This window comes from Myxocyprinus asiaticus, chromosome 26 (genome assembly GCF_019703515.2).
Source record: "Myxocyprinus asiaticus isolate MX2 ecotype Aquarium Trade chromosome 26, UBuf_Myxa_2, whole genome shotgun sequence".
In the NCBI taxonomy this organism is placed as follows: domain Eukaryota; kingdom Metazoa; phylum Chordata; class Actinopteri; order Cypriniformes; family Catostomidae; genus Myxocyprinus; species Myxocyprinus asiaticus.
In genome coordinates, this window is record NC_059369.1 from 32776195 (window position 1) to 32787605 (window position 11411).

The 11411-nt window shown below is 35.5% G+C and overlaps 1 long non-coding RNA gene across 1 annotated transcript; it reads right to left on the bottom strand.

The window, feature by feature from the left end:
* Positions 1-525: 525 nt before the first annotated feature.
* On the bottom strand, positions 526-7329 carry LOC127417193 (uncharacterized). The gene is made up of 3 exons (XR_007893234.1): positions 7192-7329; positions 6636-6706; positions 526-995 (listed from the first exon to the last, which is right to left on the bottom strand). It is a non-coding gene; the product is annotated as an uncharacterized LOC127417193 (long non-coding RNA).
* Between the last annotated feature and the right edge of the window lie 4082 nt (positions 7330-11411).

The following is an 11411-nucleotide window of genomic DNA, read 5'->3' on the forward strand; positions in this document are numbered from 1 at the left end:
ATAGTATTTGATATGCCTTGACCTTTTAATTTAGAAAGTCTAACCAAAGTGTAGCCTTCAGTAGATTTAAATTGTACATTTTTAAGGGTGACTTACTTGATTTATCACCGATTTATCATGCATAAACTAAACAAATATGTCTAAATGTCAGACTGAAATTTTTAAGGCCGGTGTCTAATGCACGTGAGTAGAGATACATTGATGATAATTACTTGTCAATATTGAATGTAATGCGATTACAAAGTAATTCATTTTTAAGTCAAAAAGTTACATAACACATTGCATTTAATTTTTTTTATCAGATTACAGTTATTGACATTCAGTTAATTAAAGTACTTTTAAGTACATTACTAGGTTACAATTTTCTTTAAAAACGATATTGTGTATAATGCATTTAAAACATGAATTCTGTTTATTCATATGTACAGGATGTCTGTTTACATTTCTGTGACAGTTGAAGAGTTACTAATAAGGATTTAATGTGTGAGTCCTTAAGTTCTTTACAATGAATGGAGGAAACGTTGACATTATGTTAATATTGTTGAGTGGAAAGAGTTTTAGAAAGTCATTTACTTAAGAAAGTAAATGAATCAGTAATGTGATTTAATTAAGCAATCTGAAAAGTAATCTGATTAACATTTTGGAGAAGTAATTAGTCTGTTGGAGTGGATTACTTTTTTTAGTAACCTCCCAAAAGCTATCTAATGGACATGTCGTTCCTCTGTCTAAAGCTGTTCCCAGTATTCAGTAGGAAAACACTTAGCGCACTTTGCTGCATGCTGCAATGAGAAATACTTAAATCCAGCAAACATTAGTCCTCAAAACAAAACTTGGTCAAGCCTGGTATATTTTGAGATATCATGGTCATTCACACTTTTTCCCAGCATTCAGGATACAGCTCTTTGTCTTCTATCAGGCAAGATGAATCTCCAGTAGTTTGCAAAAGAAAATTGGATTGTTCTGTTGTTGGGAATGGTTCTTTCCAGAATGACAAACTACAAAGGAAACACCAAGAGTCAGCAAGAGGGGTCACAGAATATAAGACAAATTACTGTTCATTTGACTCTTAACTACACATCCTGAATCACACTGAATTCATAGTGGTCATTGCAGATATATTTTCCCATGTTAGTGTGCCATTGCATTATGTGAGCTTTTTTTTTTTTTTTTTTTTGTCATTTTGAGCAATACTGTATTTCGATTTTGTGTCAGAGAGAAGCTTATGTATGATTTCTCAGCCCACTGTGATAATGGTTGAACTGCCCATTAGATGAAGTCTGAAGGGAACTTTACCTCATAGTGGGAAATTTCTGAGCTCGGCAGCTTGTACAAATCATTTTACTTCTTAATAGTGGCCATGTGATTAGAAGTTCATTAGACACCATGAGCCGGTTGCACCAGCTATACATATGTTACAACTTAGCCTAGTTGTGGCATAAATGGTCACTAAGTCACAATTTACACACTACTAAATATTTGAGCGTTGCACCATTAAATTTAGGTAGAACATAACCCTACGTATAAACTAAATATTTACGGAAGCCTCCGACCAGGAGTAACAGATGGAATAAAAAAGCAGACTCACTTAATGACATCAATGAGCTCATGTTTTGGTTGACAGGCTTCAGTCCTTTCAACATATATGATGATGTTGGCATTTACACTCATTTACATTTATGGGAGAAAACATTATGTAAAAAACTTACTTCTTCAGCATGAAACCAATCTAACGGTGCACTTTCCTGTGTACAGTGTGAAGTTTCAACATATATGATATATATATTAAAATGTCAATTTTTTTTCCAGCCAGTTGTATTAGTAGGCTATTATTTATTTATTGTCCCTTTCATTTTAGATACAGTTATTGAATATTGTTATTTACATAAGCTAAATATATCATTAATGAAATCTTGTTTTATTATGTATCGTATTTCAATGGGGATATAATTTATTATAGCTGACAGTTACATGAGCAAAGAAGGTTTGAACATCAACGGTAACAAGATCAGTCTGAAATTCAGGACTTTTTAACACTTCTGTGTACAAATTTGAAGGCTGTTTATTGGATCAATACTGGTAAATGTCATATTGTGTGACTACGTATTACTTTACAGAGAGCTTACGACCTATTAGTTAAGAACAGGTGGTGCAACCAAATTAAGCACTGACAAACTAACTAGTAGTTACTAAGCCCTTAGTGTGAACTTTACATCCCAACTTACACGAGACCTTACGCACAGCTGGTGCAACCCTACCCAGGCTGTTAACCAAAGACACTTAAATCACAAGAGATTGTTGAAGTTTCAAATAATTATTACAATTATTCAAAAATTGTACTGATGCAATTATAGGTGTTTCAGTCATAACTGAGCATTTGAAATACATTTCTTCATTCACTGAGAAGTTAGCTAATACATGAAGCAAAAAACAGGATTTCTTGGTAATGGTAAGTCAATCCACTCACAGTGCTAATACTCCCAGTAAATCATCTTTAGTACAGCTGGTGGCCATATAATTTATTTAGTAGCAAGTGAGGTTTTACGTTATCTTTAGACTTGCACACCTCTAGAAACACTGACAAGCCACTGACATTCAAACAGATTTTGAAGACTGGAAGATACGGTGACATTTACAGAATTTCCACCGTTTGACTATTTGTTTTGTAAGGGAAAACAGCACAAGGACAACATGATATTCAAGCATGACTGCTTCCAGTGTCATAAAATAGGAAGATAGTGTCAGAGGTCAGGGGAGGAATAGGACTCAATTGCAGATGGGAACAGGTCAAAATAAGGTTTATTATAAAAATAAAGTCCAAACAGTTCAATAATCATACAATTTAAAAATGTAAACCAAAATACTGGGCACTGGAAACGCAGGCAGGGCTAGTACAAACACAGACCGAAGGGATAATCCACAAACTCTAGAAACCGAAGGGAAAATCCACATAAGTACTGATGAAAGGAACTGACAAACAAAATAGGGAACAAACAAAATATATAGGGAGGAAAATCAGAAGGTGAGAACAGGTGAAACAGATTAATCAATGAGACAAAAAGAGGGCGGGGTCGAGAAATGAGACTGAGCACCTGGTGACAAGAGATAAACAAAAGCCATGTGCTAGACATGAAAACCAAAACACAAAAAAAAGGTTACAGGGTCCCAGCACTGAATAAAATCTTGACCAGAGTGTCAGGAACCTGACAGATAGAGTGTGGAGTGGTAAACGCTTAACTGCGATTTGTTCTTGCACAAGAAGGTATGAGCTGTGTTTTAATTAACCCCAGTAGCTGAACAGACAGAGGACACCATGGCCAAGCATAAATCATTGCAGGCAGTCCCAATCTACATCTTTATTGCAGCAAGCGGACACAAACATATTCACTTGACAAACTGCATGTCAATTTAGGCACAATAATTACAATTTAGAATGGATAAAGGGGGTTAAAATCAAGACTTCCATAGACAAATGAACAAATTATTGACAAAGTTTTCCTCCTATTCAATTCTACTCCTGTTCTAACTGGTAATGTTTAATCATGCTTAAATCATCAGGCCTGTGTACTGCTAAACTCATATCATTCTTGTTCAAATAAAATATCCAGATAAATGAATGCAGTTACAGTCTCCAGTTACTTTTATTACTTTTTGCGAGGCGGGGGATTTTGGCTAGTGAAAATGCTGAGTGACTAGTGACTTGAATACCACTAGCCAAAGTGACCAGTGAGCCAAATAAGTTAATATCATGCCCATATAGTTTATCCAAAAATGAAAATGCTGCCATCATTTACTCACCCAAATGTTGTTCCAAACCTGTATGACTTTCCTTCTACCAAAAAGGAGTTTTCCATGCAATGAAAGCGAATGGTGACTGAGGTTGTCATTCTGTGCCTAACATCTATTTTTATATACGTAAGAAAGAAAGTCATGTAGGTTTGCAACATCATGTGGTTGCATACTGTAAATGTTGACAGAATTTTACATTTTGGGTGAAAACATTCCCTTTAATATCTTATATCAAGTTTAAATGCACTATTGATTGTGATTTGTTGACTGGCATGTAGACTATAATGTATAGTTATCGAGCCTTGTCATTAAATGTCAAGCATACAACAAATTACAATGTCTTGTGTTATTTAAAGGGTGTCATGAAACATTTTCTAAAGGTCAGTGTCATATTGCTTTGAACAGTTAATTTAAAAGATTCCTTTGAGTCTAGTAATCTAGTTTATTTTATTAAACAAACATGAACAAATATATACTGAGACACAGAAAAGCACACTCCAACACACAAAGCCTGAATAATTGATGGGTCACCAATTTCATGCATCATAAGTTGTATTTGTCCATTTATTTGAGCACAACAAAGATACAGCTGCCTGTCATTTAAAACTGAGGCTTAGTTTGGCTAAATACTAGCTTATTTTTGTTTATTTCAAATGTCTGTAGAATTTACTTATTTCAAATGTCAGTTAGAATAGAATTGGTGCTGTGTTTCATTAGATATTCCCATAAAACTGCTACAGCTAACAAAAGACACACAGTTCTATGTTCTCCAACAATTGTATCCTTCTTGCAATTGATCCTGGACTACAACTACAAACCATCAACTATGTAAAACCATTGATTCAGCAGCAACCCATTGATTAGTGAAATCACGCAAGTGAGCATCACAAGTCACAACGTTTTTTCTGTTTTCCTTATTTTCTGGTTGTAGATCTGTCAGTGAGACTGTGAATTTTAAAAGGATGCCTCAGCACTGCATTTTCATCATGATGCAGACACTTCATTTCACTCTCACTGGTCAAAGACGGGAATACAAGACTCATTCAAGGAGATCATTATGATGCATATTTCCAGGAACTTTTTGAGGAGGGCTATATAAAAATGTGTTAGTTGTCAGCTCTCTAATAAAAGGCATAAGCCTTGATGTGGAAGTCATTAGAAAATAGTTTAAAAAAAATAAGACTTTTAAAAATGTCTACACCAAAAATGCTGTTAATAAAATTTTGTGACTATATTAGAGATATTAGGCATTGTGTTGCAAGGCTGCATTGCTTGAATTAATGTGTTAGTGAAAATGTTATTGCATTTCAAATGAGCTTGCTGTTTACAGTAATATAAAAGAAGGTCACATCTTTCAGATTGTACTTGACTGGCTGAGCACAGAAGAACCAATTCCTCTCTGTCCAGCACTCAGGCTTAAATGTCACCTGATCACATGGCATGCCAATGCTAAATACTGAGTGTGAGACCACGTTAAAAATTGTAGTTTATTTTTTATTTTAGGATTTTGGACCATTTCAGTAGAAAATGAATGATTTAAAATGAAGAAGAAATATTTAAGATTCTGCACTATTTCTAGGTTACTAATTAAATGCAAGCAAACTTATGAAATTAACCGTGTTTTGTACAAATTGTCTCATTTCCTAGATGCTCTTTGGAACATTCTCAAATCATGCTGGGATAACAGATCCGGTTTTACACAAATTTGGGGAGTCCAGCTTGAGTGCATGCAATCATTAAAGCAAAAAGGATAATAAATTCTGAAGAAAAAAAATCAATAAAACTTCACTTAAATTGCTGCTCATGATATAACTTGTATTTTTTATATTAAGAAAGGAAGAAAGAAAGAAAGAAAGAAAGAAAGAAAGAAAGAAAGAAAACATAATGAAATATAGAAGGATTTTCACTATTGGTCTCAGACTTCTGGACCCCGCTGTGAATAAAGTGCTCTTGTAGTCTGTGAGGTCACTATGTGAAGTAATATGTGTCTGGGTTTTATTTTACCTTTACCATTTCTTCTGGAGGTAAAGAAATTTGCTGTGAGAGGTCTTAATATAATTTGAGTTTTTTCCTGAGCTGACATATTGTTCTTTTAAAAAACACTTATGATATGGTCTTTGTCGTCTGCCTCATCAAACTTGCATATATTAGCCTGCATAGTTTAAATTAATTTACTACTGTATGCAATCTTGAAGCTGTACTATTTTTCCCACTGATGCCTCTGCATGTGGACCTGAGCGGGTGAGTGATTACAGAGCTGATCACACCAAAAGTTGGCCTGCTTCAAGCCATTCATCCCAACATTTTGCAGATGAACTGTCAGCTGGTGCTACTACATTAATTGACAACTTGCATTTTGTTCACCTCCCAGTATGGTCCTTCCTATAATAAATGTCTGAAGAAGAGCCAGCCTCATGTTTCTACCCTCCTCCACCATGTCCCCATATCCGCGACAAATTGCACCCAGTCAATGATATGGAATCTTGGCCTTTACGCCGGTCGCAGTCTAATTGCCTCTCATCTCCGCATCTGTCACGCAGTGGAGGGGGATGAGTCGGAAAGAGGTTCAAAGGTGTTTGGTCAACATGTTTAACATGACGGAAGAGAATAGAAGCGAGGTTGTTCTTTATACATGGAATTCACACTCCATTCATTTTTTTCTTTATTATGCCAAATGAGTCATTCACTGAAAGCTTCCTTAATTAATGAGATTTATGAATTGTAATTTTTTGATACACTTTTATTGTTTAAAACATGGCTGGAATGCAATCAGCATCCAGGACTATCCGTTTTATAACACTACTAAGGGGGTTCACCCAAAAATGAAAATTCTGTAATCATTTACTCACCCTCATGTCACCCTTCCTACTGCCATTGCTTAACGTCATCGGTAGGTATGACCTGGAGCTCCACTTTATGGCTGAAAATTAATTCCCATTCAATTAGTTAAGAAGTGCCCATTGACTCTGTTATTTTATGTGTTGCATCACTCATGTGCCGGCTGCAGCCAGAAGCATTCACACATCTGCCAAAAGTAAGATATGCCTCTCATATTATCATTCTTTTGTCTGTATTCTACCCATTTACACTCTTTTAGACACCCATCTTTGTAGTGGCATCAGTGCCATCATAATTTACAGTAAAGTGTGTAATTGGCATATATTATGGCAGCGTAGATTGTTATTGCATTAGCGCCATGATTGCAAAAGTTAAACATTAAAAATTACACATTATCTACTGCGTATATATTACTTTAAATCATCATTGAGTGGTTAATACAGCTTCTTTCACTGATCTCGTGTGAATTCTATTCATAGAATGAGGCATGAAGTAATTGATATTACATTTTAATGTCATATTAGTTGATGTTTTGTCTTTGATGTAATCTTTAGCTTTCATATTTACCTCTAAAGGCCTCCCCCAGCAGCATGCCATTTGTCTGAATGTTCGCAAACAGTATTTTCAAACTTCTTTTTGGCTCTGAGCAAAGAAAAAAGAAGAACTTCGCCGTGAGGGTGCCAGGCCTTCAATTCACCTCAGTTTTGACTCACTCATTAGTTTAATGTGCAGGTGTTGGAAAAGCTCATTTCTGGGAGACAAAGCAAGAATCAGTGGAATGTAATGATCATTTTAGGAAATTGCCATTTCAATCAATGCAAACACAGCAGAAGGAGCTGTGTGCTCTGATGAAATGCAGGAGCATTTGTAGGAGCATGCAGGAGGGTAAATTATTCATGTGGACCCTCAGCATTTCCCCTCCCTCTGATAACACCCAGCAATAGTCCCTGTCAAGATAGCAGCCGTGATTTAGTGGCTTTGATTTCAGTTACTACAGGCTGTAGAGCACTTCAGACATGTTGGGTGATACCTCTACACTTACACTTGTCATTTAGAAGTGATTTTGGAGTTTCACAATTTTGGCACCCATTCACTTGCATTGTGAGGACCTACAGAGCTGAAATATTCTTCTAAATACCTTAATTTGTGTTCTGCAGAAGAAAGAAAGTCATACACATCTGAGATGGCATGAGGGTGAGTAAATCATGAGAGGATTTTCATTTTTGGTTGAACTATTCCTTTAAGGGCAATTGAAAAATTGTTCATATAGGTGTCTAGCTCCAGCTAGTGGAACATTTTGGAAGTTACATGGGGAACTGAAAAACTCCAAAACAGCTGGGAGTAACTTCAACACTCATACTCAATATTAATTAGCTTATTTCATCACAATTAGTTGTCAAAATGTTACTCATAATTGTGTGTTTGTTCTATTTGGCCAAATTAGCAATTTCATTTTATTTTTATTTTTCACAAAATCTTTTTACCAAGCCTTATTTTTGCAAAATTTCAAATGCCTTTTAAATAGGCTATACATTTTATAGTTTTACTCTCATCCCAGATCCAGACTTGCAATCATTTTATATACTATTATTATATTTGTATAATTATGATGTAAAAAAGTGCAATGAATATAAGCCATTTCAATATTTATTGTATGAAAATGATTTAAATACTTTTTTTACACAAATTATGACTGTCCCTCATTTGTGATGTAATTTCTATCATGATCAACAATTTTGCCCCTAAAATATTTTTTTCTATTCTTTTCCAAATGTTAACATATCACATAATTCTAAATATATATATACACACACAGGTGCATCTCAATAAATTAGAATGTTGTGGAAAAGTTCATTTCAGTAATTCAACTCAAATTGTGAAACTCGTGTATTAAATAAATTCAATGCACACAGACTGAAGTAGTTTAAGTCTTTGGTTCTTTTAATTGTGATGATTTTGGCTCACATTTAACAAAAACCCACCAATTCACTATCTCAAAATTAGAATACATCATAAGACCAATAAAAAAACATTTTTAGTGAATTGTTGGCCTTCTGGAAAGTATGTTCATTTACTGTATATGTACTCAATACTTGGTAGGGGCTCCTTTTGCTTTAATTACTGCCTCAATTCGGCGTGGCATGGAGGTGATCAGTTTGTGGCACTGCTGAGGTGGTATGGAAGCCCAGGTTTCTTTGACAGTGGCCTTCAGCTCATCTGCATTTTTTGGTCTCTTGTTTCTCATTTTCCTCTTGACAATACCCCATAGATTCTCTATGGGGTTCAGGTCTGGTGAGTTTGCTGGCCAGTCAAGCACACCAACACCATGGTCATTTAACCAACTTTTGGTGCTTTTGGCAGTGTGGGCAGGTGCCAAATCCTGCTGGAAAATGAAATCAGCATCTTTAAAAAGCTGGTCAGCAGAAGGAAGCATGAAGTGCTCCAAAATTTCTTGGTAAATGGGTGCAGTGACTTTAGTTTTCAAAAAACACAATGGACCAACACCAGCAGATGACATTGCACCCCAAATCATCACAGACTGTGGAAACTTAACACTGGACTTCAAGCAACTTGGGCTATGAGCTTCTCCACCCTTCCTCCAGACTCTAGGACCTTGGTTTCCAAATGAAATACAAAAATCTGAAAAGAGGACTTTGGACCACTGGGCAACAGTCCAGTTCTTCTTCTCCTTAGCCCAGGTAAGACGCCTCTGACATTGTCTGTGGTTCAGGAGTGGCTTAACAAGAGGGATACGACAACTGTAGCCAAATTCCTTGACACGTCTGTGTGTGGTGGCTCTTGATGCCTTGACCCCAGCCTCAGTCCATTCCTTGTGAAGTTCACCCAAATTCTTGAATCGATTTTGCTTGACAATCCTCATAAGGCTGCGGTTCTCTCGGTTGGTTGTGCATCTTTTTCTTCCACACTTTTTCCTTCCACTCAACTTTCTGTTAACATGCTTGGATACAGCACTCTGTGAACAGCCAGCTTCTTTGGCAATGAATGTTTGTGGCTTACCCTCCTTGTGAAGGGTGTCAATGATTGTCTTCTGGACAACTGTCAGATCAGCAGTCTTCCCCATGATTGTGTAGCCTAGTGAACCAAACTGAGAGACCATTTTGAAGGCTCAGGAAACCTTTGCAGGTGTTTTTAGTTGATTAGCTGATTGGCATGTCACCGTATTCTAATTTGTTGAGATAGTGAATTGGTGGGTTTTGTTAAATGTGAGCCAAAATCATCACAATTAAAAGAACCAAAGACTTAAACTACTTCAGTCTGTGTGCATTGAATTTATTTAATACACGAGTTTCACAATTTGAGTTGAATTACTGAAATAAATGAACTTTTCCACAACATTCTAATTTATTGAGATGCACCTGTATATATATATATATATATATATATATATATATATATATATATATATATATATATATATATATATTGTGGCTTTTTCAGCCTGTGCATATAAAATTCCAATGCTTCTGACTGTCTGCTGTTTTGCTCTTGACTCATTTCATGCAGACACATAGGCTGATTATGGGCTTGATTGTGTCCCATGTCTCTCTCTCTCTCTCTCTCTCTCACACACACACACACCCATCTCCAGGGAGAGGTGTGTTTGTTTACTTTAAAGTTCACCATGCTTCACTGGGTTTGCGTTTGTCCACTCACATTTCAGGCTCTTCTCATCTTCCTTACTCATCTTCCTTATACTGGACATGCGTCCCTCCATGGCTTTGAGGCAGACAGGACTGTTTTTATGCATTTTTCTGCCTTCTCATTGCCTCTGATAATCCTGAACCAACTGCAGTTTTTCCACATTTTTTTTTTTTTTTTTCACATTTCCAAAGTGTCAGATTTGCGGCCCTCTTCAGTTCATGCATAAAGTGTTTAGATTTAATATGGCACATACTGACAAATAACTGTTTATTTAACGTTCAATTTAGTAAAATGAATAATTACACTTTTTCTTATTGCATGTAAACTACAGCTTTGGTCTATTAATTACTACATGCATTTAGTAAAAAAAAAAAAAATCATACCCATAGGAATGTGTCCATTGAAAATTAATTCACTGCAAGTTTGATGCTGAATGCTGACACACATAGTAAGCCACAACAAGAGGAGGGGGCACAACGCATTGTATGGTTTTAGGGCTGAAACACACTACGCAGCATTTCATTGTTGCCATCAGTGAGACAAGTGACTTACTGGTTTTGTACTCTATTTGCTTTGAAAGCACTGTTTTAATAGGTGACCTAGATAAGTAAAAAGCAAGTTTGTATAGGCTTTTATGTTGCTTAATGCACATGTAAAAAGGCCTATGTGTATTATTCCACGCATGATTCCTAAAAGCATAATCGACTCTGTAACTAATGTTTTATGTATTTATTCATTTATTTTTTTATTCAATAAATATCAACATTCTACATTTTTATATAATTACAAATATTAAAAATTATACTTTTAATCATAAAACTTCTTATTTTATTTATAGAGCCTCTAATATTGTCAACATATAGCCTTGCTTCACTCAGTAAAACCTTAAAGTTGGGGTGGGGGGTGGTGTAAAGGCCTACTAGAAAATTTGGTCTGGTCAGAATTGTAAAAAGATTAATTAAATAAAAGCATTTTTATCTCCTTTTGTATAATTGTGTATTTATTAAATTCATACATACAACTGGGGGACAAAAAGTAATTCAGTTTCTTTTACTTTCATTGGAGTGATTCATACATTTCATGATGTGCTTGCTGATAGACAGAAAGAATTTAATGGTAATTAA